This window comes from Lactuca virosa, chromosome 1, assembly GCF_052849685.1.
Source record: "Lactuca virosa cultivar CGN04683 chromosome 1, Lactuca_virosa_CGN04683_v6, whole genome shotgun sequence".
Classification (NCBI taxonomy): domain Eukaryota; kingdom Viridiplantae; phylum Streptophyta; class Magnoliopsida; order Asterales; family Asteraceae; genus Lactuca; species Lactuca virosa.
The window spans coordinates 261,701,783-261,722,326 of NC_136426.1; the positions used below are offsets into that span (position 1 = coordinate 261,701,783).

The 20,544-nt window shown below is 47.4% G+C and overlaps 55 non-coding genes and 6 pseudogenes across 55 annotated transcripts; all 61 read left to right on the forward strand.

Annotated features, from left to right (window-relative positions):
• The first annotated feature begins 198 nt into the window (after window positions 1-198).
• LOC145146254 (5S ribosomal RNA) lies at window positions 199-318 on the forward strand. The gene has a single exon (XR_013727203.1). It is a non-coding gene; the product is annotated as a 5S ribosomal RNA (ribosomal RNA).
• A 228-nt stretch (window positions 319-546) lies between these two features.
• LOC145150804 (5S ribosomal RNA) lies at window positions 547-666 on the forward strand. Its single transcript, XR_013731616.1, has one exon. It is a non-coding gene; the product is annotated as a 5S ribosomal RNA (ribosomal RNA).
• Window positions 667-851: 185 nt separating this feature from the next.
• On the forward strand, window positions 852-970 carry LOC145146658 (5S ribosomal RNA). The gene has a single exon (XR_013727592.1). It is a non-coding gene; the product is annotated as a 5S ribosomal RNA (ribosomal RNA).
• A 221-nt stretch (window positions 971-1,191) lies between these two features.
• Window positions 1,192-1,310, forward strand: LOC145145881 (5S ribosomal RNA). The gene has a single exon (XR_013726833.1). It is a non-coding gene; the product is annotated as a 5S ribosomal RNA (ribosomal RNA).
• Window positions 1,311-1,548: 238 nt separating this feature from the next.
• Window positions 1,549-1,667, forward strand: LOC145150538 (5S ribosomal RNA). The gene has a single exon (XR_013731358.1). It is a non-coding gene; the product is annotated as a 5S ribosomal RNA (ribosomal RNA).
• Window positions 1,668-1,897: 230 nt separating this feature from the next.
• LOC145148548 (5S ribosomal RNA) lies at window positions 1,898-2,016 on the forward strand. Its single transcript, XR_013729428.1, has one exon. It is a non-coding gene; the product is annotated as a 5S ribosomal RNA (ribosomal RNA).
• Window positions 2,017-2,244: 228 nt separating this feature from the next.
• Window positions 2,245-2,365, forward strand: LOC145151259 (5S ribosomal RNA). Its single transcript, XR_013732019.1, has one exon. It is a non-coding gene; the product is annotated as a 5S ribosomal RNA (ribosomal RNA).
• A 188-nt stretch (window positions 2,366-2,553) lies between these two features.
• Window positions 2,554-2,672, forward strand: LOC145145698 (5S ribosomal RNA). Its single transcript, XR_013726658.1, has one exon. It is a non-coding gene; the product is annotated as a 5S ribosomal RNA (ribosomal RNA).
• Window positions 2,673-2,896: 224 nt separating this feature from the next.
• Window positions 2,897-3,015, forward strand: LOC145147827 (5S ribosomal RNA). Its single transcript, XR_013728716.1, has one exon. It is a non-coding gene; the product is annotated as a 5S ribosomal RNA (ribosomal RNA).
• Window positions 3,016-3,244: 229 nt separating this feature from the next.
• Window positions 3,245-3,364, forward strand: LOC145150571 (5S ribosomal RNA). The gene has a single exon (XR_013731387.1). It is a non-coding gene; the product is annotated as a 5S ribosomal RNA (ribosomal RNA).
• Window positions 3,365-3,549: 185 nt separating this feature from the next.
• On the forward strand, window positions 3,550-3,668 carry LOC145146659 (5S ribosomal RNA). Its single transcript, XR_013727593.1, has one exon. It is a non-coding gene; the product is annotated as a 5S ribosomal RNA (ribosomal RNA).
• Window positions 3,669-3,889: 221 nt separating this feature from the next.
• LOC145149431 (5S ribosomal RNA) lies at window positions 3,890-4,008 on the forward strand. Its single transcript, XR_013730289.1, has one exon. It is a non-coding gene; the product is annotated as a 5S ribosomal RNA (ribosomal RNA).
• Window positions 4,009-4,243: 235 nt separating this feature from the next.
• Window positions 4,244-4,362, forward strand: LOC145150449 (5S ribosomal RNA). Its single transcript, XR_013731274.1, has one exon. It is a non-coding gene; the product is annotated as a 5S ribosomal RNA (ribosomal RNA).
• Window positions 4,363-4,592: 230 nt separating this feature from the next.
• LOC145151155 (5S ribosomal RNA) lies at window positions 4,593-4,710 on the forward strand. Its single transcript, XR_013731924.1, has one exon. It is a non-coding gene; the product is annotated as a 5S ribosomal RNA (ribosomal RNA).
• A 231-nt stretch (window positions 4,711-4,941) lies between these two features.
• Window positions 4,942-5,062, forward strand: LOC145150969 (5S ribosomal RNA). The gene has a single exon (XR_013731771.1). It is a non-coding gene; the product is annotated as a 5S ribosomal RNA (ribosomal RNA).
• A 185-nt stretch (window positions 5,063-5,247) lies between these two features.
• Window positions 5,248-5,368, forward strand: LOC145151303 (5S ribosomal RNA; annotated as a pseudogene).
• A 187-nt stretch (window positions 5,369-5,555) lies between these two features.
• LOC145146927 (5S ribosomal RNA) lies at window positions 5,556-5,674 on the forward strand. The gene has a single exon (XR_013727849.1). It is a non-coding gene; the product is annotated as a 5S ribosomal RNA (ribosomal RNA).
• Window positions 5,675-5,901: 227 nt separating this feature from the next.
• Window positions 5,902-6,020, forward strand: LOC145154325 (5S ribosomal RNA). Its single transcript, XR_013734802.1, has one exon. It is a non-coding gene; the product is annotated as a 5S ribosomal RNA (ribosomal RNA).
• Window positions 6,021-6,250: 230 nt separating this feature from the next.
• On the forward strand, window positions 6,251-6,370 carry LOC145149919 (5S ribosomal RNA). The gene has a single exon (XR_013730756.1). It is a non-coding gene; the product is annotated as a 5S ribosomal RNA (ribosomal RNA).
• Window positions 6,371-6,555: 185 nt separating this feature from the next.
• Window positions 6,556-6,674, forward strand: LOC145147392 (5S ribosomal RNA). Its single transcript, XR_013728298.1, has one exon. It is a non-coding gene; the product is annotated as a 5S ribosomal RNA (ribosomal RNA).
• Window positions 6,675-6,905: 231 nt separating this feature from the next.
• Window positions 6,906-7,025, forward strand: LOC145148823 (5S ribosomal RNA). Its single transcript, XR_013729690.1, has one exon. It is a non-coding gene; the product is annotated as a 5S ribosomal RNA (ribosomal RNA).
• A 228-nt stretch (window positions 7,026-7,253) lies between these two features.
• On the forward strand, window positions 7,254-7,372 carry LOC145147728 (5S ribosomal RNA). The gene has a single exon (XR_013728622.1). It is a non-coding gene; the product is annotated as a 5S ribosomal RNA (ribosomal RNA).
• Window positions 7,373-7,599: 227 nt separating this feature from the next.
• LOC145148747 (5S ribosomal RNA) lies at window positions 7,600-7,718 on the forward strand. Its single transcript, XR_013729617.1, has one exon. It is a non-coding gene; the product is annotated as a 5S ribosomal RNA (ribosomal RNA).
• A 232-nt stretch (window positions 7,719-7,950) lies between these two features.
• Window positions 7,951-8,067, forward strand: LOC145151369 (5S ribosomal RNA; annotated as a pseudogene).
• A 187-nt stretch (window positions 8,068-8,254) lies between these two features.
• LOC145147656 (5S ribosomal RNA) lies at window positions 8,255-8,373 on the forward strand. Its single transcript, XR_013728553.1, has one exon. It is a non-coding gene; the product is annotated as a 5S ribosomal RNA (ribosomal RNA).
• Window positions 8,374-8,601: 228 nt separating this feature from the next.
• Window positions 8,602-8,721, forward strand: LOC145146256 (5S ribosomal RNA). The gene has a single exon (XR_013727205.1). It is a non-coding gene; the product is annotated as a 5S ribosomal RNA (ribosomal RNA).
• A 228-nt stretch (window positions 8,722-8,949) lies between these two features.
• On the forward strand, window positions 8,950-9,069 carry LOC145151168 (5S ribosomal RNA). Its single transcript, XR_013731936.1, has one exon. It is a non-coding gene; the product is annotated as a 5S ribosomal RNA (ribosomal RNA).
• A 186-nt stretch (window positions 9,070-9,255) lies between these two features.
• LOC145146660 (5S ribosomal RNA) lies at window positions 9,256-9,374 on the forward strand. The gene has a single exon (XR_013727594.1). It is a non-coding gene; the product is annotated as a 5S ribosomal RNA (ribosomal RNA).
• Window positions 9,375-9,595: 221 nt separating this feature from the next.
• Window positions 9,596-9,714, forward strand: LOC145156093 (5S ribosomal RNA). The gene has a single exon (XR_013736518.1). It is a non-coding gene; the product is annotated as a 5S ribosomal RNA (ribosomal RNA).
• Window positions 9,715-9,950: 236 nt separating this feature from the next.
• On the forward strand, window positions 9,951-10,067 carry LOC145151370 (5S ribosomal RNA; annotated as a pseudogene).
• Window positions 10,068-10,254: 187 nt separating this feature from the next.
• On the forward strand, window positions 10,255-10,373 carry LOC145149859 (5S ribosomal RNA). Its single transcript, XR_013730700.1, has one exon. It is a non-coding gene; the product is annotated as a 5S ribosomal RNA (ribosomal RNA).
• Window positions 10,374-10,603: 230 nt separating this feature from the next.
• On the forward strand, window positions 10,604-10,722 carry LOC145148907 (5S ribosomal RNA). Its single transcript, XR_013729771.1, has one exon. It is a non-coding gene; the product is annotated as a 5S ribosomal RNA (ribosomal RNA).
• A 228-nt stretch (window positions 10,723-10,950) lies between these two features.
• Window positions 10,951-11,071, forward strand: LOC145151131 (5S ribosomal RNA). The gene has a single exon (XR_013731920.1). It is a non-coding gene; the product is annotated as a 5S ribosomal RNA (ribosomal RNA).
• Window positions 11,072-11,257: 186 nt separating this feature from the next.
• On the forward strand, window positions 11,258-11,376 carry LOC145145699 (5S ribosomal RNA). The gene has a single exon (XR_013726659.1). It is a non-coding gene; the product is annotated as a 5S ribosomal RNA (ribosomal RNA).
• A 224-nt stretch (window positions 11,377-11,600) lies between these two features.
• Window positions 11,601-11,719, forward strand: LOC145145773 (5S ribosomal RNA). The gene has a single exon (XR_013726731.1). It is a non-coding gene; the product is annotated as a 5S ribosomal RNA (ribosomal RNA).
• A 233-nt stretch (window positions 11,720-11,952) lies between these two features.
• On the forward strand, window positions 11,953-12,072 carry LOC145150573 (5S ribosomal RNA). Its single transcript, XR_013731388.1, has one exon. It is a non-coding gene; the product is annotated as a 5S ribosomal RNA (ribosomal RNA).
• Window positions 12,073-12,257: 185 nt separating this feature from the next.
• Window positions 12,258-12,376, forward strand: LOC145146661 (5S ribosomal RNA). The gene has a single exon (XR_013727595.1). It is a non-coding gene; the product is annotated as a 5S ribosomal RNA (ribosomal RNA).
• Window positions 12,377-12,596: 220 nt separating this feature from the next.
• Window positions 12,597-12,715, forward strand: LOC145146024 (5S ribosomal RNA). The gene has a single exon (XR_013726971.1). It is a non-coding gene; the product is annotated as a 5S ribosomal RNA (ribosomal RNA).
• Window positions 12,716-12,950: 235 nt separating this feature from the next.
• Window positions 12,951-13,070, forward strand: LOC145150357 (5S ribosomal RNA). Its single transcript, XR_013731175.1, has one exon. It is a non-coding gene; the product is annotated as a 5S ribosomal RNA (ribosomal RNA).
• Window positions 13,071-13,254: 184 nt separating this feature from the next.
• Window positions 13,255-13,373, forward strand: LOC145147834 (5S ribosomal RNA). The gene has a single exon (XR_013728723.1). It is a non-coding gene; the product is annotated as a 5S ribosomal RNA (ribosomal RNA).
• Window positions 13,374-13,598: 225 nt separating this feature from the next.
• Window positions 13,599-13,717, forward strand: LOC145151257 (5S ribosomal RNA). The gene has a single exon (XR_013732017.1). It is a non-coding gene; the product is annotated as a 5S ribosomal RNA (ribosomal RNA).
• A 232-nt stretch (window positions 13,718-13,949) lies between these two features.
• Window positions 13,950-14,064, forward strand: LOC145151280 (5S ribosomal RNA). Its single transcript, XR_013732036.1, has one exon. It is a non-coding gene; the product is annotated as a 5S ribosomal RNA (ribosomal RNA).
• A 189-nt stretch (window positions 14,065-14,253) lies between these two features.
• Window positions 14,254-14,372, forward strand: LOC145148827 (5S ribosomal RNA). Its single transcript, XR_013729693.1, has one exon. It is a non-coding gene; the product is annotated as a 5S ribosomal RNA (ribosomal RNA).
• A 229-nt stretch (window positions 14,373-14,601) lies between these two features.
• On the forward strand, window positions 14,602-14,720 carry LOC145147790 (5S ribosomal RNA). Its single transcript, XR_013728680.1, has one exon. It is a non-coding gene; the product is annotated as a 5S ribosomal RNA (ribosomal RNA).
• Window positions 14,721-14,948: 228 nt separating this feature from the next.
• LOC145149722 (5S ribosomal RNA) lies at window positions 14,949-15,068 on the forward strand. Its single transcript, XR_013730573.1, has one exon. It is a non-coding gene; the product is annotated as a 5S ribosomal RNA (ribosomal RNA).
• A 184-nt stretch (window positions 15,069-15,252) lies between these two features.
• On the forward strand, window positions 15,253-15,372 carry LOC145150559 (5S ribosomal RNA). The gene has a single exon (XR_013731376.1). It is a non-coding gene; the product is annotated as a 5S ribosomal RNA (ribosomal RNA).
• A 185-nt stretch (window positions 15,373-15,557) lies between these two features.
• LOC145149200 (5S ribosomal RNA) lies at window positions 15,558-15,676 on the forward strand. The gene has a single exon (XR_013730053.1). It is a non-coding gene; the product is annotated as a 5S ribosomal RNA (ribosomal RNA).
• Window positions 15,677-15,901: 225 nt separating this feature from the next.
• LOC145151435 (5S ribosomal RNA) lies at window positions 15,902-16,022 on the forward strand (annotated as a pseudogene).
• Window positions 16,023-16,208: 186 nt separating this feature from the next.
• LOC145147393 (5S ribosomal RNA) lies at window positions 16,209-16,327 on the forward strand. The gene has a single exon (XR_013728299.1). It is a non-coding gene; the product is annotated as a 5S ribosomal RNA (ribosomal RNA).
• Window positions 16,328-16,556: 229 nt separating this feature from the next.
• LOC145155918 (5S ribosomal RNA) lies at window positions 16,557-16,675 on the forward strand. Its single transcript, XR_013736346.1, has one exon. It is a non-coding gene; the product is annotated as a 5S ribosomal RNA (ribosomal RNA).
• Window positions 16,676-16,905: 230 nt separating this feature from the next.
• LOC145151202 (5S ribosomal RNA) lies at window positions 16,906-17,025 on the forward strand. Its single transcript, XR_013731970.1, has one exon. It is a non-coding gene; the product is annotated as a 5S ribosomal RNA (ribosomal RNA).
• Window positions 17,026-17,212: 187 nt separating this feature from the next.
• LOC145146662 (5S ribosomal RNA) lies at window positions 17,213-17,331 on the forward strand. Its single transcript, XR_013727596.1, has one exon. It is a non-coding gene; the product is annotated as a 5S ribosomal RNA (ribosomal RNA).
• A 221-nt stretch (window positions 17,332-17,552) lies between these two features.
• Window positions 17,553-17,672, forward strand: LOC145147277 (5S ribosomal RNA). The gene has a single exon (XR_013728184.1). It is a non-coding gene; the product is annotated as a 5S ribosomal RNA (ribosomal RNA).
• A 228-nt stretch (window positions 17,673-17,900) lies between these two features.
• LOC145148432 (5S ribosomal RNA) lies at window positions 17,901-18,019 on the forward strand. Its single transcript, XR_013729317.1, has one exon. It is a non-coding gene; the product is annotated as a 5S ribosomal RNA (ribosomal RNA).
• A 224-nt stretch (window positions 18,020-18,243) lies between these two features.
• Window positions 18,244-18,362, forward strand: LOC145149753 (5S ribosomal RNA). The gene has a single exon (XR_013730601.1). It is a non-coding gene; the product is annotated as a 5S ribosomal RNA (ribosomal RNA).
• A 231-nt stretch (window positions 18,363-18,593) lies between these two features.
• LOC145151290 (5S ribosomal RNA) lies at window positions 18,594-18,714 on the forward strand (annotated as a pseudogene).
• Window positions 18,715-18,899: 185 nt separating this feature from the next.
• LOC145151295 (5S ribosomal RNA) lies at window positions 18,900-19,020 on the forward strand (annotated as a pseudogene).
• Window positions 19,021-19,207: 187 nt separating this feature from the next.
• LOC145149506 (5S ribosomal RNA) lies at window positions 19,208-19,326 on the forward strand. The gene has a single exon (XR_013730372.1). It is a non-coding gene; the product is annotated as a 5S ribosomal RNA (ribosomal RNA).
• A 230-nt stretch (window positions 19,327-19,556) lies between these two features.
• Window positions 19,557-19,675, forward strand: LOC145155919 (5S ribosomal RNA). Its single transcript, XR_013736347.1, has one exon. It is a non-coding gene; the product is annotated as a 5S ribosomal RNA (ribosomal RNA).
• A 232-nt stretch (window positions 19,676-19,907) lies between these two features.
• On the forward strand, window positions 19,908-20,027 carry LOC145150000 (5S ribosomal RNA). Its single transcript, XR_013730832.1, has one exon. It is a non-coding gene; the product is annotated as a 5S ribosomal RNA (ribosomal RNA).
• Window positions 20,028-20,213: 186 nt separating this feature from the next.
• On the forward strand, window positions 20,214-20,332 carry LOC145145700 (5S ribosomal RNA). Its single transcript, XR_013726660.1, has one exon. It is a non-coding gene; the product is annotated as a 5S ribosomal RNA (ribosomal RNA).
• Window positions 20,333-20,544: the final 212 nt, after the last annotated feature.

Sequence of the window (20,544 nt, forward strand, 5' to 3'; positions counted from 1 at the left end):
GATTTTACGTGCGGTTTTTTTTGTTTTTTTTTCTTTCTTGCTATTTCTATGCTCGGGTGGCCTCCGTTTCATGGTTCATGGTCTTCGTATTTTTGGAACGGAGCCGATCGGTCACGTGGGTCCCACGCCTCGCGTACGAAAACAAAGGAGGTTCTGCCTCTTTTAAGACATACAAGCAATAAGCATGGATAGTATTTCGGGTGCGATCATACCAGCACTAATGCACCGGATCCCATCAGAACTCCGCAGTTAAGCGTGCTTGGGCGAGAGTAGTACTAAGGGTGGGTGACCCCCTGGGAAGTCCTCGTGTTGCACCCCCTTTTTCGTTGTCCGTTTGCGTTTTTTTAGATTTTACGTGCGTTTTTTTTTTGTTTTTTTTTCTTTCTTGCTATTTCTATGCTCGGGTGGCCTCCGCTTCATGGTTGATGGTTTTCGTATTTTTGGAACGGAGCCGATCGGTCACGTGGGTCCCACGCCTCGCGTACGAAAACAAAGGTGGTTCTGCGTCTTTTAAGACATAAAAGCAATAAGCATGGATAGTATTTCGGGTGCGATCATACCAGCACTAATGCACCGGATCCCATCAGAACTCCGCAGTTAAGCGTGCTTGGGCGAGAGTAGTACTAGGATGGGTGACCCCCTGGAAAGTCCTCGTGTTTACGTGCGGTTTTTTTTTGTTTTTTTTTCTTTCTTGCTATTTCTATGCTCGGGTGGCCACCGCTTCATGGTTGATGGTTTTCGTATTTTTGGACGGAGTCGATCGGTCACGTGAGTCCCACGCCTCGCGTACGAAAACAAAGGAGGTTCTGTGTCTTTTAAGACATAAAAGCAATAAGCATGGATAGTATTTTGGGTGCGATCATACCAGCACTAATGCACCGGATCCCATAAGAACTCCGCAGTTAAGCGTGCTTGGGCGAGAGTAGTACTAGGATGGGTGAACCCCTGGGAAGTCCTCGTGTTGCACCCCCCTTTTTCGTTGCCCGTTTGCGTTTTTTTAGATTTTACACGCGGCTTTTTTTTTTCTTTCTTGCTATTTCTATGCTCGGGTGGCCTCCGTTTCATGGTTCATGGTTTTCGTATTTTTGGAACGGAGCCGATCGGTCACGTGGGTCCCACGCCTCGCGTACGAAAACAAAGGAGGTTCTGCGTCTTTTAAGACATAAAAGCAATAAGCATGGACAGTATTTCGGGTGCGATCATACCAGCACTAATGCACCGGATCCCATCAGAACTCCGCAGTTAAGCGTGCTTGGGCGAGAGTAGTACTAGGATGGGTGACCCCCTCGGAATTCCTCGTGTTGCACCACCCCCCCCCCCCCTTTTTTCGTTGCCCGTTTGCGTTTTTTTAGATTTTACATGCGGTTTTTTTTGTTTTTTTTCTTTCTTGCTATTTCTATGGTCGGGTGGCCTCCGCTTCATGGTTCATGGTTTTCGTATTTTTGGAACGGAGCCGATCGGTCACGTGGGTCCCACGCGTCGCGCACGAAAACAAAGGAGGTTCTGCGTCTTTTAAGACATGAAAGCAATAAGCATTGATAGTATTTCAGGTGCGATCATACCAGGACTAATGCACCGGATCCCATAAGAACTTTGCAGATAAGCGTGCTTGGGCGAGAGTAGTACTAGGATGGGTGACCCCCTGGGAAGTCCTCGTGTTGCACCCCCCTCTTTCGTTGCCTGTTTGCGTTTTTTTAGATTTTACGCGCGGTTTTTTTTTGTTTTTTTTTTCTTTCTTGCTATTTCTATGCTCGGGTGGCCTCCGTTTCATGGTTCATGGTTTTCGTATTTTTGGAATGGAGCCGATCGGTCACGTGGGTCCCACGCCTCGCGTACGAAAACAAAGGAGGTTCTGCGTCTTTTAAGACATAAAAGCAATAAGCATGGATAGTATTTCGGGTGCGATCATACCAGCACTAATGCACCGGATCCCATCACAACTCTGCAGTTAAGCGTGCTTGGGCGAGAGTAGTACTAGGATGGGTGACCCCCTGGGAAGTCCTCGTGTTGCACCCCCCTTTTTTGTTGCCTGTTTGCGTTTTTTTAGATTTTACGTGCGGTTTTTTTTGTTTTTTTTTCTTTCTTGCTATTTCTATGCTCGGGTGGCCTCCGCTTCATGGTTGATGGTTTTCGTATTTTTGGAACGGAGCCGATCGGTCACGTGGGTCCCACGCCTCGCGTACGAAAACTAAGGAGGTTCTGCGTCTTTTAAGACATAAAAGCAATAAGCATGGATAGTATTTCGGGTGCGATCATACCAGCACTAATGCACCTGATCCCATCAGAACTCCGCAGTTAAGCGTGCTTGGGCGAGAGTAGTACTAGGATGGGTGACCCCCTTGGGAAGTCCTCGTGTTTACGTGCGGTTTTTTTTTTTGTTTTTTTTTCTTTCTTGCTATTTCTATGCTCGGGTGGCCACCGCTTCATGGTTGATGGTTTTCGTATTTTTGGAACGGAGCCGATCGGTCACGTCGGTCCCACGCCTCGCGTACCAAAACAAAGGAGGTTCTGCGTCTTTTAAGACATAAAAACAATGAGCAAGGATAGTATTTCGGGTGCGATCATACCAGCACTAATGCACCGGATCCCATCAGAACTCCGCAGTTAAGCGTGCTTGGGCGAGAGTAGTACTAGGATCGGTGACCCCCTGGGAAGTCCTCGTGTTGCACCCCCCTTTTTCGTTGCCCGTTTGCGTTTTTTTAGATTTTACGTGCGGTTTTTTTTGTTTTTTTTTCTTGCTATTTCTATGCTCGGGTGGCCTCCGTTTCATGGTTCATGGTCTTCGTATTTTTGGAACGGAGCCGATCGGTCACGTGGGTCCCACGCCTCGCGTACGAAAACAAAGGAGGTTCTGCGTCTTTTAAGACATACAAGCAATAAGCATGGATAGTATTTCGGGTGCGATCATACCAGGACTAATGCATCGGATCCCATCAGAACTCCGCAGTTAAGCGTGCTTGGGCGAGAGTAGTACTAGTATGGGTGACCCCCTGGGAAGTCCTCGTGTTGCACCCCCCCTTTTCGTTGTCCGTTTGCGTTTTTTTAGATTTTACGTGCGTTTTTTTTTTGTTTTTTTTTCTTTCTTGCTATTTCTATGCTCCGGTGGCCTCCGCTTCATGGTTGATGGTTTTCGTATTTTTGGAACGGAGCCGATCGGTCACGTGGGTCCCACGCCTCTCGTACGAAAACAAAGGTGGTTCTGCGTCTTTTAAGACATAAAAGCAATAAGCATGGATAGTATTTCGGGTGCGATCATACCAGCACTAATGCACCGGATCCCATCAGAACTCCGCAGTTAAGCGTGCTTGGGCGAGAGTAGTACTAGGATGGGTGACCCCCTGCGAAGTCCTCGTGTTTACGTGCGGTTTTTTTTTGTTTTTTTTCTTTCTTGCTATTTCTATGCTCGGGTGGCCACCGCTTCATGGTTGATGGTTTTCGTATTTTTGGAACGGAGTCGATCGGTCACGTGAGTCCCACGCCTCGCGTACGAAAACAAAGGAGGTTCTGTGTCTTTTAAGACATAAAAGCAATAAGCATGGATAGTATTTTGGGTGCGATCATACCAGCACTAATGCACCGGATCCCATAAGAACTCCGCAGTTAAGCGTGCTTGGGCGAGAGTAGTACTAGGATGGGTGAACCCCTGGGAAGTCCTCGTGTTGCACCCCCCTTTTTCGTTGCCCGTTTGCGTTTTTTTAGATTTTACACGCGGCTTTTTTTTTTCTTTCTTGCTATTTCTATGCTCGGGTGGCCTCCGTTTCATGGTTCATGGTTTTCGTATTTTTGGAACGGAGCCGATCGGTCACGTGGGTCCCACGCCTCGCGTACGAAAACAAAGGAAGTTCTGCGTCTTTTAAGACATAAAAGCAATAAGCATGGACAGTATTTCGGGTGCGATCATACCAGCACTAATGCACCGGATCCTATCAGAACTCCGCAGTTAAGCGTGCTTGGGCGAGAGTAGTACTAGGATGGGTGACCCCCTCGGAAGTCCTCGTGTTCCACCCCCCCCCCCCCCTTTTTCGTTGCCCGTTTGCGTTTTTTTAGATTTTACATGCGGTTTTTTTTGTTTTTTTTCTTTCTTGCTATTTCTATGGTCGGGTGGCCTCCGCTTCATGGTTCATGGTTTTCGTATTTTTGGAACGGAGCCGATCGGTCACGTGGGTCCCACGCGTCGCGCACGAAAACAAAGGAGGTTCTGCGTCTTTTAAGACATGAAAGCAATAAGCATTGATAGTATTTCAGGTGCGATCATACCAGGACTAATGCACCGGATCCCATAAGAACTTTGCAGTTAAGCGTGCTTGGGCGAGAGTTGTACTAGGATGGGTGACCCCCTGGGAAGTCCTCGTGTTGCACCCCCCTCTTTCGTTGCCTGTTTGCGTTTTTTTAGATTTTACGCGCGGTTTTTTTTTGTTTTTTTTTTCTTTCTTGCTATTTCTATGCTCGGGTGGCCTCCGTTTCATGGTTCATGGTTTTCGTATTTTTGGAACGGAGCCGATCGGTCACGTGGGTCCCACGCCTCGCGTACGAAAACAAAGGAGGTTCTGCGTCTTTTAAGACATAAAAGCAATAAGCATGGATAGTATTTCGGGTGTGATCATACCAGCACTAATGCACCGGATCCCATCACAACTCTGCAGTTAAGCGTGCTTGGCGAGAGTAGTACTAGGATGGGTGACCCCCTGGGAAGTCCTTGTGTTGCACCCCCCCTTTTTTGTTGCCTGTTTGCGTTTTTTTAGATTTTACGTGCGGTTTTTTTTTGTTTTTTTTTTCTTTCTTGCTATTTCTATGCTCGGGTGGCCTCCGCTTCATGGTTGATGGTTTTCGTATTTTTGGAACGGAGCTGATTGGTCACCTGGGTCCCACGCCTCGCGTACGAAAACAAAGGAGGTTCTGTGTCTTTTAAGACATAAAAGCAATAAGCATGGATAGTATTTCGGGTGCGATCATACCAGCACTAATGCACCGGATCCCATCAGAACTCCGCAGTTAAGCGTGCTTGGGCGAGAGTAGTACTAGGATGGGTGACCCCCTTGGGAAGTCCTCGTGTTTACGTGCGGTTTTTTTTTGTTTTTTTTCTTTCTTGCTATTTCTATGCTCGGGTGGCCACCGCTTCATGGTTGATGGTTTTCGTATTTTTGGAACGGAGCCGATCGGTCACGTGGGTCCCACGCCTCGCGTAAGAAAACAAAGGAGGTTCTGCGTCTTTTAAAACATAAAAGAAATAAGCATGGATAGTATTTCGGGTGCGATCATACCAGCACTAATGCACCGGATCCCATCAGAACTCCGCAGTTAAGCGTGCTTGGGCGAGAGTAGTACTAGGATCGGTGACCCCCTTGGGAAGTCCTCGTCTTTACGTGCGGTTTTTTTTGTTTTGTTTTTTCTTTCTTGCTATTTCTATGCTCGGGTGGCCACCGCTTCATGGTTGATGGTATTCGTATTTTTGGAACGGAGCCGATCGGTCACGTGGGTCCCACGCCTCGCGTACGAAAACAAAGGAGGTTCTGTGTCTTTTAAGACATAAAAGCAATAAGCATGGATAGTATTTCGGGTGTGATCATACCAGCACTAATGCACCGGATCCCATCAGAACTCCGCAGTTAAGCGTGCTTGGGCGAGAGTAGTACTAGGATCGGTGACCCCCTGGGAAGTCCTCGTGTTGCACCCCCCTTTTTCGTTGCCCATTTGCGTTTTTTTAGATTTTACGTGCGGTTTTTTTTTTGTTTTTTTTTTCTTGCTATTTCTATGCTCGGGTGGCCTCCGTTTCATGGTTCATGGTCTTCGTATTTTTGGAACGGAGCCGATCGGTCACGTGGGTCCCACGCCTCGCGTACGAAAACAAAGGAGGTTCTGCGTCTTTTAAGACATACAAGCAATAAGCATGGATAGTATTTAGGGTGCGATCATACCAGCACTAATGCACCGGATCTCATCAGAACTCCGCAGTTAAGCGTGCTTGGGCGAGAGTAGTACTAGGATGGGTGACCCCCTGGGAAGTCCTCGTGTTGCACCCCCCTTTTTCGTTGTCCGTTTGCATTTTTTTAGATTTTACGTGCGGTTTTTTTTTGTTTTTTTTTTCTTTCTTGCTATTTCTATGCTCGGGTGGCCTCCGCTTCATGGTTGATGGTTTTCGTATTTTTGGAACGGAGCCGATCGGTCACGTGGGTCCCACGCCTCGCGTACGAAAACAAAGGAGGTTCTGCGTCTTTTAAGACATAAAAGCAATAAGCATGGATAGTATTTCGGGTGCGATCATACCAGCACTAATGCACCGGATCCCATCAGAACTCCGCAGTTAAGCGTGCTTGGGCGAGAGTAGTACTAGGATGGGTGACCCCTTGGGAAGTCCTCGTGTTTACGTGCTGTTTTTTTTCTGTTTTTTTCTTTCTTGCTATTTCGATGCTCGGGTGGCCACCACTTCATGGTTAATGGTTTTCGTATTTTTGGAACGGAGCTGATCGGTCACGTGGGTCCCACGCCTCGCGTACGAAAACAAAGGAGGTTCTGCGTCTTTTAAGACATAAAAGCAATAAGCATGGATAGTATTTCGGGTGCGATAATACCAGCACTAATGCACCGGATCCCATCAGAACTCCGCAGTTAAGCGTGCTTGGGCGAGAGTAGTACTAGGATCGGTGACCCCCTGGGAAGTCCTCGTGTTGCACCCCCCTTTTTCGTTGCCCGTTTGCGTTTTTTTAAATTTTCCATGCGGTTTTTTTTTTGTTTTTTTTTTCTTTCTTGCTATTTCTATGCTCGGGTGGCCTCCGTTTCATGGTTCATGGTCTTCGTATTTTTGGAACGGAGCCGATCGGTCACGTGGGTCCCACGCCTCGCGTACGAAAACAAAATAGGTTCTGCGTGTTTTAAGACATACAAGCAATAAGCATGGATAGTATTTCGGGTGCGATCATACCAGCACAAATGCACCGGATCCTATCAGAACTCCGCAGTTAAGCGTGCTTGGGCGAGAGTAGTACTAGGATGGGTGACCCCCTGGGGAAGTCCTCGTGTTGCACCCCCCCTTTTTCGTTGCCCGTTTGCGTTTTTTTAGATTTTACATGCGGTTTTTTTTGTTTTTTTTCTTTCTTGCTATTTCTATGGTCGGGTGGCCTCCGCTTCATGGTTCATGGTTTTCGTATTTTTGGAACGGAGCCGATCGGTCACGTGGGTCCCACGCCTCGCGTACGAAAACAAAGGAGGTTCTGCGTCTTTTAAGACATAAAAGCAATAAGGATTGATAGTATTTCAGGTGCGATCATACCAGGACTAATGCACCGGATCCCATAAGAACTCCGCAGTTAAGCGTGCTCGGGCGAGAGTAGTACTAGGATGGGTGACCCCCTGGGAAGTCCTCGTGTTGCACCCCCCTTTTTCGTTGCCCGTTTGCGTTTTTTTAGATTTTACATGCGGTTTTTTTTGTTTTTTTTCTTTCTTGCTATTTCTATGGTCGGGTGGCCTCCGCTTCATGGTTCATTGTTTTCGTATTTTTGGAACGGAGCCGATCGGTCACGTGGGTCCCACGCCTCGCGTACGAAAACAAAGGAGGTTATGCGTCTTTTAAGACATAAAAGCAATAAGCATTGATAGTATTTCAGGTGCGATCATACCAGGACGAATGCACCGGATCCCATGAGAACTCCGCAATTAAGCGTGCTTGGGCGAGAGTAGTACTAGGATGGGTGACCCCCTGGGAAGTCCTCGTGTTGCACCCCCCTTTTTCGTTGCCCGTTTGCGTTTTTTTAGATTTTACGTGCGGTTTTTTTTGTTTTTTTTTTCTTTCTTGCTATTTCTATGGTCGGGTGGCCTCCGCTTCATGGTTCATGGTTTTCGTATTTTTGGAACGGAGCCGATCGGTCACGTGGGTCCCACGCCTCGCGTACGAAAACAAAGGAGGTTCTGCGTCTTTTAAGACATAAAAGCAATAAGCATTGATAGTATTTCAGGTGCGATCATACCAGGACTAATGCACCGGATCCCATCAGAACTCCGTAGTTAACCGTGCTTGGGCGAGAGTAGTACTAGGATGGGTGACCCCCTTGGGAAGTCCTCGTGTTTACGTGCGATTTTTTTTTGTTTTTTGTTCTTTCTTGCTATTTCTATGCTCGGGTGGCCACCGCTTCATGGTTGATGGTTTTCGTATTTTTGGAACGGAGCCGATCGGTCACGTGGGTCCCACGCCTCGCGTACGAAAACAAAGGAGGTTCTGCGTCTTTTAAGACATAAAGGCAATAAGCATGGATAGTATTTCGGGTGCGATCATACTAGCACTAATGCACCGGATCCCATCAGAACTCCGCAGTTAAGCGTGCTTGGGCGAGAGTAGTACTAGGATCGGTGACCCCCTGGGAAGTCCTCGTGTTGCACCCCCCTTTTTCGTTGCCCGTTTGCGTTTTTTTAGATTTTACGTGCGGTTTTTTTTGTTTTTTTTTCTTTCTTGCTATTTCTATGCTCGGGTGGCCTCCGTTTCATTGTTCATGGTCTTCGTATTTTTGGAACGGAGCCGATCGGTCACGTGGGTCCCACGCCTCGCGTACGAACACAAAGGAGGTTCTGCCTCTTTTAAGACATACAAGCAATAAGCATGGATAGTATTTCGGGTGCGATCATACCAGCACTAATGCACCGGATCCCATCAGAACTCCGCAGTTAAGCGTGCTTGGGCGAGAGTAGTACTAAGGGTGGGTGACCCCCTGGGAAGTCCTCGTGTTGCACCCCCTTTTTCGTTGTCCGTTTGCGTTTTTTTAGATTTTACGTGCGTTTTTTTTTTGTTTTTTTTTCTTTCTTGCTATTTCTATGCTCGGGTGGCCTCCGCTTCATGGTTGATGGTTTTCGTATTTTTGGAACGGAGCCGATCGGTCACGTGGGTCCCACGCCTCGCGTACGAAAACAAAGGTGGTTCTGCGTCTTTTAAGACATAAAAGCAATAAGCATGGATAGTATTTCGGGTGCGATCATACCAGCACTAATGCACCGGATCCCATCAGAACTCCGCAGTTAAGCTTGCTTGGGCGAGAGTAGTACTAGGATGGGTGACCCCCTGGAAAGTCCTCGTGTTTACGTGCGGTTTTTTTTTGTTTTTTTTTTCTTTCTTGCTATTTCTATGCTCGGGTGGCCACCGCTTCATGGTTGATGGTTTTCGTATTTTTGGACGGAGTCGATCGGTCACGTGAGTCGCACGCCTCGCGTACGAAAACAAAGGAGGTTCTGTGTCTTTTAAGACATAAAAGCAATAAGCATGGATAGTATTTCGGGTGCGATCATACCAGCACTAATGCACCGGATCCCATAAGAACTCCGCAGTTAAGCGTGCTTGGGCGAGAGTAGTACTAGGATGGGTGAACCCCTGGGAAGTCCTCGTGTTGCACCCCCCTTTTTCGTTGCCCGTTTGCGTTTTTTTAGATTTTACACGCGACTTTTTTTTTTCTTTCTTGCTATTTCTATGGTCGGGTGGCCTCCGTTTCATGGTTCATGGTTTTCGTATTTTTGGAACGGAGCCGATCGGTCACGTGGGTCCCACGCCTCGCGTACGAAAACAAAGGAGGTTCTGCGTCTTTTAAGACATAAAAGCAATAAGCATGGACAGTATTTCGGGTGCGATCATACCAGCACTAATGCACCGGATCCCATCAGAACTCCGCAGTTAAGCGTGCTTGGGCGAGAGTAGTACTAGGATGGGTGACCCCCTCGGAATTCCTCGTGTTGCACCCCCCCCCCCTTTTTTCGTTGCCCGTTTGCGTTTTTTTAGATTTTACATGCGGTTTTTTTTGTTTTTTTTCTTTCTTGCTATTTCTATGGTCGGGTGGCCTCCGCTTCATGGTTCATGGTTTTCGTATTTTTGGAACGGAGCCGATCGGTCACGTGGGTCCCACGCCTCGCGTACGAAAACAAAGGAGGTTCTGCGTCTTTTAAGACATAAAAGCAATAAGCATTGATAGTATTTCAGGTGCGATCATACCAGGACTAATGCACCGGATCCCATCAGAACTCCGTAGTTAACCGTGCTTGGGCGAGAGTAGTACTAGGATGGGTGACCCCCTTGGGAAGTCCTCGTGTTTACGTGCGATTTTTTTTTGTTTTTTGTTCTTTCTTGCTATTTCTATGCTCGGGTGGCCTCCGCTTCATGGTTCATGGTTTTCGTATTTTTGGAACGGAGCCGATCGGTCACGTGGGTCCCACGCGTCGCGCACGAAAACAAAGGAGGTTCTGCGTCTTTTAAGACATGAAAGCAATAAGCATTGATAGTATTTCAGGTGCGATCATACCAGGACTAATGCACCGGATCCCATAAGAACTTTGCAGTTAAGCGTGCTTGGGCGAGAGTAGTACTAGGATGGGTGACCCCCTGGGAAGTCCTCGTGTTGCACCCCCCTCTTTCGTTGCCTGTTTGTGTTTTTTTAGATTTTACGCGCGGTTTTTTTTTGTTTTTTTTTTCTTTCTTGCTATTTCTATGCTCGGGTGGCATCCGTTTCATGGTTCATGGTTTTCGTATTTTTGGAATGGAGCCGATCGGTCACGTGGGTCCCACGCCTCGCGTACGAAAACAAAGGAGGTTCTGCGTCTTTTAAGACATAAAAGCAATAAGCATGGATAGTATTTTGGGTGCGATCATACCAGCACTAATGCACCGGATCCCATCACAACTCTGCAGTTAAGCGTGCTTGGGCGAGAGTAGTACTATGATGGGTGACCCCCTGGGAAGTCCTCGTGTTGCACCCCCCTTTTTTGTTGCCTGTTTGCGTTTTTTTAGATTTTACGTGCGGTTTTTTTTGTTTTTTTTTCTTTCTTGCTATTTCTATGCTCGGGTGGCCTCCGCTTCATGGTTGATGGTTTTCGTATTTTTGGAACGGAGCCGATCGGTCACGTGGGTCCCACGCCTCGCGTACGAAAACTAAGGAGGTTCTGCGTCTTTTAAGACATAAAAGCAATAAGCATGGATAGTATTTCGGGTGCGATCATACCAGCACTAACGCACCGGATCCCATCAGAACTCCGCAGTTAAGCGTGCTTGGGCGAGAGTAGTACTAGGATGGGTGACCCCCTTGGGAAGTCCTCGTGTTTACGGGCGGTTTTTTTTTTGTTTTTTTTCTTTCTTGCTATTTCTATGCTCGGGTGGCCACCGCTTCATGGTTGATGGTTTTCGTATTTTTGGAACGGAGCCGATCGGTCACGTGGGTCCCACGCCTCGCGTACCAAAACAAAGGAGGTTCTGCGTCTTTTAAGACATAAAAGCAATGAGCAAGGATAGTATTTCGGGTGCGATCATACCAGCACTAATGCACCGGATCCCATCAGAACTCCGCAGTTAAGCGTGCTTGGGCGAGAGTAGTACTAGGATCGGTGACCCCCTGGGAAGTCCTCGTGTTGCACCCCCCTTTTTCGTTGCCCGTTTGCGTTTTTTTAGATTTTACGTGCGGTTTTTTTTGTTTTTTTTTCTTGCTATTTCTATGCTCGGGTGGCCTCCGTTTCATGGTTCATGGTCTTCGTATTTTTGGAACGGAGCCGATCGGTCACGTGGGTCCCACGCCTCGCGTACGAAAACAAAGGAGGTTCTGCGTCTTTTAAGACATACAAGCAATAAGCATGGATAGTATTTCGGGTGCGATCATACCAGGACTAATGCATCGGATCCCATCAGAACTCCGCAGTTAAGCGTGCTTGGGCGAGAGTAGTACTAGGATGGGTGACCCCCTGGGAAGTCCTCGTGTTGCACCCCCCCTTTTTCGTTGTCCGTTTGCGTTTTTTTAGATTTTACGTGCGTTTTTTTTTTTTTGTTTTTTTTTCTTTCTTGCTATTTCTATGCTCGGGTGGCCTCCGCTTCATGGTTGATGGTTTTCGTATTTTTGGAACGGAGCCGATCGGTCACGTGGGTCCCACGCCTCTCGTACGAAAACAAAGGTGGTTCTGCGTCTTTTAAGACATAAAAGCAATAAGCATGGATAGTATTTCGGGTGCGATCATACCAGCACTAATGCACCGGATCCCATCAGAACTCCGCAGTTAAGCGTGCTTGGGCGAGAGTAGTACTAGGATGGGTGACCCCCTGCGAAGTCCTCGTGTTTACGTGCGGTTTTTTTTTGTTTTTTTTCTTTCTTGCTATTTCTATGCTCGGGTGGCCACCGCTTCATGGTTGATGGTTTTCTTATTTTTGGAACGGAGTCGATCGGTCACGTGAGTCCCACGCCTCGCGTACGAAAACAAAGGAGGTTCTGTGTCTTTTAAGACATAAAAGCAATAAGCATGGATAGTATTTTGGGTGCGATCATACCAGCACTAATGCACCGGATCCCATAAGAACTCCGCAGTTAAGCGTGCTTGGGCGAGAGTAGTACTAGGATGGGTGAACCCCTGGGAAGTCCTCGTGTTGCACCCCCCTTTTTCGTTGCCCGTTTGCGTTTTTTTAGATTTTACACGCGGCTTTTTTTTTCTTTCTTGCTATTTCTATGCTCGGGTGGCCTCCGTTTCATGGTTCATGGTTTTCGTATTTTTGGAACGGAGCCGATCGGTCACGTGGGTCCCACGCCTCGCGTACGAAAACAAAGGAAGTTCTGCGTCTTTTAAGACATAAAAGCAATAAGCATGGACAGTATTTCGGGTGCGATCATACCAGCACTAATGCACCGGATCCTATCAGAACTCCGCAGTTAAGCGTGCTTGGGCGAGAGTAGTACTAGGATGGGTGACCCCCTCGGAAGTCCTCGTGTTGCACCCCCCCCCCCCCCTTTTTCGTTGCCCGTTTGCGTTTTTTTAGATTTTACATGCGGTTTTTTTTGTTTTTTTTCTTTCTTGCTATTTCTATGGTCGGGTGGCCTCCGCTTCATGGTTCATGGTTTTCGTATTTTTGGAACGGAGCCGATCGGTCACGTGGTTCCCACGCCTCGCGTACGAAAACAAAGGAGGTTCTGCGTCTTTTAAGACATAAAAGCAATAAGAATGGATAGTATTTCGGGTGCGATCATACCAGCACTAATGCACCGGATCCCATTAGAACTCCGCAGTTAAGCGTGCTTGGGCGAGAGTAGTACTAGGATGGGTGACCCCCTGGGAAGTCCTCGTGTTTACGTGCGGTTTTTTTTTGTTTTTTTTCTTTCTTGCTATTTCTATGCTCGGGTGGCCACCGCTTCATGGTTGATGGTTTTCGTATTTTTGGAACGGAGCCGATCGGCACGTGGGTCCCACGCCTCGCGTACCAAAACAAAGGAGGTTCTGCGTCTTTTAAGACATAAAAGCAATGAGCAAGGATAGTATTTCGGATGCGATCATACCAGCACTAATGCACCGGATCCCATCAGAACTCCGCAGTTAAGCGTGCTTGGGCGAGAGTAGTACTAGGATCGGTGACCCCCTGGGAAGTCCTCGTGTTGCACCCCCCTTATTCATTGCCCGTTTGCGTTTTTTTAGATTTTACGTGCGGTTTTTTTTGTTTTTTTTTTCTTGCTATTTCTATGCTCGGGTGGCCTCCGTTTCATGGTTCATGGTCTTCGTATTTTTGGAACGGAGCCGATCGGTCACGTGGGTCCCACGCCTCGCGTACGAAAACAAAGGAGGTTCTGCGTCTTTTAAGACATACAAGCAATAAGCATGGATAGTATTTCGGGGGCGATCATAGCATGACTAATGCATCGGATCCCATCAGAACTCCGCAGTTAAGCGTGCTTGGGCGAGAGTAGTACTAGGATGGGTGACCCCCTGGGAAGTCCTCGTGTTTCACCCCCCTTTTTCGTTGTCCGTTTGCGTTTTTTTAGATTTTACGTGCGTTTTTTTTTTGTTTTTTTTTCTTTCTTGCTATTTCTATGCTCGGGTGGCCTCCGCTTCATGGTTGATGTTTTTCGTATTTTTGGAACGGAGCCGATCGGTCACGTGGGTCCCACGCCTCGCGTACGAAAACAAAGGTGGTTCTGCGTCTTTTAAGACATAAAAGCAATAAGCATGGATAGTATTTCGGGTGCGATCATACCAGTACTAATGCACCGGATCCCATCAGAACTCCGCAGTTAAGTGTGCTTGGGCGAGAGTAGTACTAGGATGGGTGACCCCTGGGAAGTCCTCGTGTTTAAGTGCAGTTTTTTTTTTGTTTTTTTTTTCTTTCTTGCTATTTCTATGCTCGGGTGGCCACCGCTTCATGGTTAATGGTTTTCGTATTTTTGGAACGGAGCTGATCGGTCACGTGGGTCCCACGCCTCGCGTACGAAAACAAAGGAGGTTCTGTGTCTTTTAAGACATAAAAGCAATAAGCATGGATAGTATTTCGGGTGCGATCATACCAACACTAATGCACCGGATCCCATCAGAACTCCGCAGTTAAGCGTGCTTGGGCGAGAGTAGTACTAGGATCGGTGACCCCCTGGGAAGTCCTCGTGTTGCACCCCCCTTTTTCGTTGCCCGTTTGCGTTTTTTTAGATTTTACGTGCGGTTTTTTTTTGTTTTTTTTTCTTTCTTGCTATTTCTATGCTCGGGTGGCCTCCGTTTCATGGTTCATGGTCTTCGTATTTTTGGAACGGAGCCGATCGGTCACGTGGGTCCCACGCCTCGCGTACGAAAACAAAGGAGGTTCTGCGTCTTTTAAGACATACAAGCAATAAGCATGGATAGTATTTCGGTTGCGATCATACCAGCACTAATGCACCGGATCTCATCAGAACTCCGCAGTTAAGCGTGCTTGGGCGAGAGTAGTAATAGGATGGGTGACCCCCTGGGAAGTCCTCGTGTTGCACCCCCCTTTTTCGTTGTCCGTTTACATTTTTTTAGATTTTACGTGCGTTTTTTTTTTGTTTTTTTTCTTTCTTGCTATTTCTATGCTCGGGTGGCCTCCGCTTCATGGTTGATGGTTTTCGTATTTTTGGAACGGAGCCGATCGGTCACGTGGGTCCCACGCCTCGCGTACGAAAACAAAGGAGGTTCTGCGTCTTTTAAGACATAAAAGCAATAAGCATGGATAGTATTTCGGGTGCGATCATACCAGCACTAATGCACCGGATCCCATCAGAACTCCGCAGTTAAGCGTGCTTGGGCGAGAGTAGTACTAGGATGGGTGACCCCCTGGGAAGTCCTCGTGTTTACGTGCTGTTTTTTTTTGTTTTTTTCTTTCTTGCTATTTCGATGCTCGAGTGGCCACCACTTCATGGTTAATGGTTTTCGTATTTTTGGAACGGAGCTGATCGGTCACGTGGGTCCCACGCCTCGCGTACGAAAACAAATGAGGTTCTGCGTCTTTTAAGACATAAAAGCAATAAGCATGGATAGTATTTCGGGTGCGATAATACCAGCACTAATGCACCGGATCCCATCAGAACTCCGCAGTTAAGCGTGCTTGGGCGAGAGTAGTACTAGGATGGGTGACCCCCTGGGAAGTCCTCGTGTTTACGTGCGGTTTTTATTGTTTTTTTTTCTTTCTTGCTATTTCTATGCTCGGGTGGCCACCGCTTCATGGTTGATGGTTTTCGTATTTTTGGAACGGAGCCGATCGGTCACGTGAGTCCCACGCCTCGCGTACGAAAACAAAGGAGGTTCTGTGTCTTTTAAGACATAAAAGCAATAAGCATGGATAGTATTTTGGGTGCGATCATACCAGCACTAATGCACCGGATCCCATCACAACTCTGCAGTTAAGCGTGCTTGGGCGAGAGTAGTACTAGGATGGGTGACCCCCTGGGAAGTCCTTGTGTTGCACCCCCTTTTTTGTTGCCTGTTTGCGTTTTTTTAGATTTTACGTGCGGTTTTTTTTTGTTTTTTTTTTCTTGCTATTTCTATGCTCGGGTGGCCTCCGCTTCATGGTTGATGGTTTTCGTATTTTTGGAACGGAGCCGATCGGTCACCTGGGTCCCACGCCTCGCGTACGAAAACAAAGGAGGTTCTGCGTCTTTTAAGACATAAAATGAATAAGCATGGATAGTATTTCGGGTGCGATCATACCAGCACTAATGCACCGGATCCCATCAGAACTCCGCAGTTAAGCGTGCTTGGGCGAGAGTAGTACTAGAATCAGTGACCCCCTTGGGAAGTCCTCGTGTTTACGTGCGTTTTTTTTTTGTTTTTTTTTCTTTCTTGCTATTTCTATGCTCGGGTGGCCACCGCTTCATGGTTGATGGTTTTCGTATTTTTGGAACGGAGCCGATCGGTCACGTGGGTCCCACGCCTCGCGTACGAAAACAAAGGAGGTTCTGCGTCTTTTAAGACATAAAAGCAATAAGCATGGATAGTATTTCGGGTGCGATAATACCAGCACTAATGCACCGGATCCCATCAGAACTCCGCAGTTAAGCGTGCTTGGGCGAGAGTAGTACTAGGATCGGTGACCCCCTGGGAAGTCCTCGTGTTGCACCCCCCCTTTTTCGTTGCCCGTTTGCGTTTTTTTAAATTTTCCGTGCGGTTTTTTTTGTTTTTTTTTCTTTCTTGCTATTTCTATGCTCGGGTGGCCTCCGTTTCATGGTTCATGGTCTTCGTATTTTTGGAACGGAGCCGATCGGTCACGTGGGTCCCACGCCTCGCGTACGAAAACAAAGGAGGTTCTGCGTCTTTTAAGACATACAAGCAATAAGCATGGATAGTATTTCGGGTGCGATCATACCAGCACTAATGCATCGGATCCCATCAGAACTCCGCAGTTAAGCGTGCTTGGGCGAGAGTAGTACTAGGATGGGTGACCCCCTGGGAAGTCCTCGTGTTGCACCCCCCTTTTTCGTTGTCCGTTTGCGTTTTTTTAGATTTTACGTGGGTTTTTTTTTTGTTTTTTTTTTCTTTCTTGCTATTTCTATGCTCGGGTGGCCTCCGCTTCATGGTTGATGGTTTTCGTATTTTTGGAACGGAGCCGATCGGTCACGTGGGTCCCACGCCTCGCGTACGAAAACAAAGGTGGTTCTGCGTCTTTTAAGACATAAAAGCAATAAGCATGGATAGTATTTCGAGTGCGATCATACCAGCACTAATGCACCGGATCCCATAAGAACTCCGCAGTTAAGCGTGCTTGGGCAAAAGTAGTACTAGGATGGGTGACCCCCTGGGAATTCCTCGTGTTTACGTGCGGTTTTTTTTTTGTTTTTTTTTCTTTCTTGCTATTTCTATGCTCGGGTGGCCACCGCTTCATGGTTGATGGTTTTCGTATTTTTGGAACGGAGCCGATCGGTCACGTGAGTCGCACGCCTCGCGTACGAAAACAAAGGAGGTTCTGTGTCTTTTAAGACATAAAAGCAATAAGCATGGATAGTATTTCGGGTGCGATCATACCAGCACTAATGCACCGGATCCCATAAGAACTCCGCAGTTAAGCGTGCTTGGGCGAGAGTAGTACTAGGATGGGTGAACCCCTGGGAAGTCCTCGTGTTGCACCCCCCTTTTTCGTTGCCCGTTTGCGTTTTTTTAGATTTTACGCGCGGCTTTTTTTTTTCTTTCTTGCTATTTCTATGCTCGGGTGGCCTCCGTTTCATGGTTCATGGTTTTCGTATTTTTTGAACGGAGCCGATCGGTCACGTGGGTCCCACGCCTCGCGTACGAAAACAAAGGAGGTTCTGCGTCTTGTAAGACATAAAAGGAATAAGCATGGACAGTATTTCGGGTGCGATCATACCAGCACTAATGCACCGGATCCCATCAGAACTCCGCAGTTAAGCGTGCTTGGGCGAGAGTAGTACTAGGATGGGTGATCCCCTGGGGAAGTCCTCGTGTTGCACCCCCCCTTTTTCGTTGCCCGTTTGCGTTTTTTTAGATTTTACATGCGGTTTTTTTTGTTTTTTTTCTTTCTTGCTATTTCTATGGTCGGCTGGCCTCCGCTTCATGGTTCATGGTTTTCGTATTTTTGGAACGGAGCCGATCGGTCACGTGGGTCCCACGCCTCGCGTACGAAAACAAAGGAGGTTCTGCGTCTTTTAAGACATAAAAGCAATAAGCATTGATAGTATTTCAGGTGTGATCATACCAGGACTAATGCACCGGATCCCATAAGAACTCCGCAGTTAAGCGTGCTTGGGCGAGAGTAGTACTAGGATGGGTGACCCCTTGGGAAGTCCTCGTGTTGCACCCCCCTTTTTCGTTGCCCGTTTGCGTTTTTTTAGATTTTACGCGCGGTTTTTTTTTTTTTTCTTTCTTGCTATTTCTATGCTCGGGTGGCCTCCATTTCATGGTTCATGGTTTTCGTATTTTTGGAACGGAGCCGATCGGTCACGTGGGTCCCACGCCTCGCGTACGAAAACAAAGGAGGTTCTGCGTCTTTTAAGACATAAAAGCAATAAGCATGGATAGTATTTCGGGTGTGATCATACCAGCACTAATGCACCGGATCCCATCACAACTCTGCAGTTAAGCGTGCTTGGGCGAGAGTAGTACTAGGATGGGTGACCCCCTGGGAAGTCCTTGTGTTGCACCCCCTTTTTTTGTTGCCTGTTTGCGTTTTTTTAGATTTTACGTGCGGTTTTTTTTTTGTTTTTTTTTTCTTTCTTGCTATTTCTATGCTCGGGTGGCCTCCGCTTCATGGTTGATGGTTTTCGTATTTTTGGAACGGAGCTGATTGGTCACCTGGGTCCCACGCCTCGCGTACGAAAACAAAGGAGGTTCTGCGTCTTTTAAGACATAAAAGCAATAAGCATGGATAGTATTTCGGGTGCGATCATACCAGCACTAATGCACCGGATCCCATCAGAACTCCGCAGTTAAGCGTGGTTGGGCGGGAGTAGTACTAGGATGGGTGACCCCCTTGGGAAGTCCTCGTGTTTACGTGCGTTTTTTTTTTGTTTTTTTTCTTTCTTGCTATTTCTTTGCTCGGGTGGCCACCGCTTCATGGTTGATGGTTTTCGTATTTTTGGAACGGAGCCGATCGTTCACGTGGGTCCCACGCCTCGCGTAAGAAAACAAAGGAGGTTCTGCGTCTTTTAAAACATAAAAGAAATAAGCATGGATAGTATTTCGGGTGCGATCATACCAGCACTAATGCACCGGATCCCATCAGAACTCCGCAGTTAAGCGTGCTTGGGCGAGAGTAGTACTAGGATCGGTGACCCCCTTGGGAAGTCCTCGTGTTTACGTGCGGTTTTTTTTGTTTTGTTTTTTCTTTCTTGCTATTTCTATGCTCGGGTGGCCACCGCTTCATGGTTGATGGTATTCGTATTTTTGGAACGGAGCCGATCGGTCACGTGGGTCCCACGCCTCGCGTACGAAAACAAAGGAGGTTCTGCGTCTTTTAAGACATAAAAGCAATAAGCATGGATAGTATTTCGGGTGCGATCATACCAGCACTAATGCACCCGATCCCATCAGAACTCCGCAGTTAAGCGTGCTTGGGCGAGAGTAGTACTAAGATCGGTGACCCCCTGGGAAGTCCTCGTGTTGCACCCCCCTTTCTCGTTGCCCGTTTGCATTTTTTTTAGATTTTACGTGCGGTTTTTTTTGTTTTTTTTTTCTTTCTTGCTATTTCTATGCTCGGGTGGCCTCCGTTTCATGGTTCATGGTCTTCGTATTTTTGGAACGGAGCCGATCGGTCACGTGGGTCCCACGCCTCGCGTACGAAAACAAAGGAGGTTCTGCGTCTTTTAAGACATACAAGCAATAAGCATGGATAGTATTCCGGGTGCGATCATACCAGCACTAATGCATCGGATCCCATCAGAACTCCGCAGTTAAGCGTGCTTGGGCGAGAGTAGTACTAGGATGGGTGACCCCCTGGGAAGTCCTCGTGTTGCACCCCCCTTTTTCGTTGTCTGTTTGCGTTTTTTTAGATTTTACGTGGTTTTTTTTTTTTTGTTTTTTTTTTCTTTCTTGCTATTTCTATGCTCGGGTGGCCTCCGCTTCATGGTTGATGGTTTTCGTATTTTTGGAACGGAGCCGATCGGTCACGTGGGTCCCACGCCTCGCGTACGAAAACAAAGGTGGTTCTGCGTCTTTTAAGACATAAAAGCAATAAGCATGGATAGTATTTCGAGTGCGATCATACCAGCACTAATGCACCGGATCCCATCAGAACTCCGCAGTTAAGCGTGCTTGGGCGAGAGTAGTACTAGGATGGGTGACCCCCTGGGAATTCCTCGTGTTTACGTGCGGTTTTTTTTTTGTTTTTTATCTTTCTTGCTATTTCTATGCTCGGGTGGCCACCGCTTCATGGTTGATGGTTTTCGTATTTTTGGAACGGAGCCGATCGGTCACGTGAGTCCCACGCCTCGCGTACGAAAACAAAGGAGGTTCTGTGTCTTTTAAGACATAAAAGCAATAAGCATGGATAGTATTTCGGGTGCGATCATACCAGCACTAATGCACCGGATCCCATCAGAACTCCGCAGTTAAGCGTGCTTGGGCGAGAGTAGTACTAGGATCGGTGACCCCCTGGGAAGTCCTCGTGTTGCACCCCCCTTTTTCGTTGCCCGTTTGCGTTTTTTTAGATTTTACGTGCGGTTTTTTTTTGTTTTTTTTCTTTCTTGCTATTTCTATGCTCGGGTGGCCTCCGTTTCATGGTTCATGGTCTTCGTATTTTTGGAACGGAGCCGATCGGTCACGTGGGTCCCACGCCTCGCGAAGGAGGTTCTGCGTCTTTTAAGACATACAAGCAATAAGCATGGATAG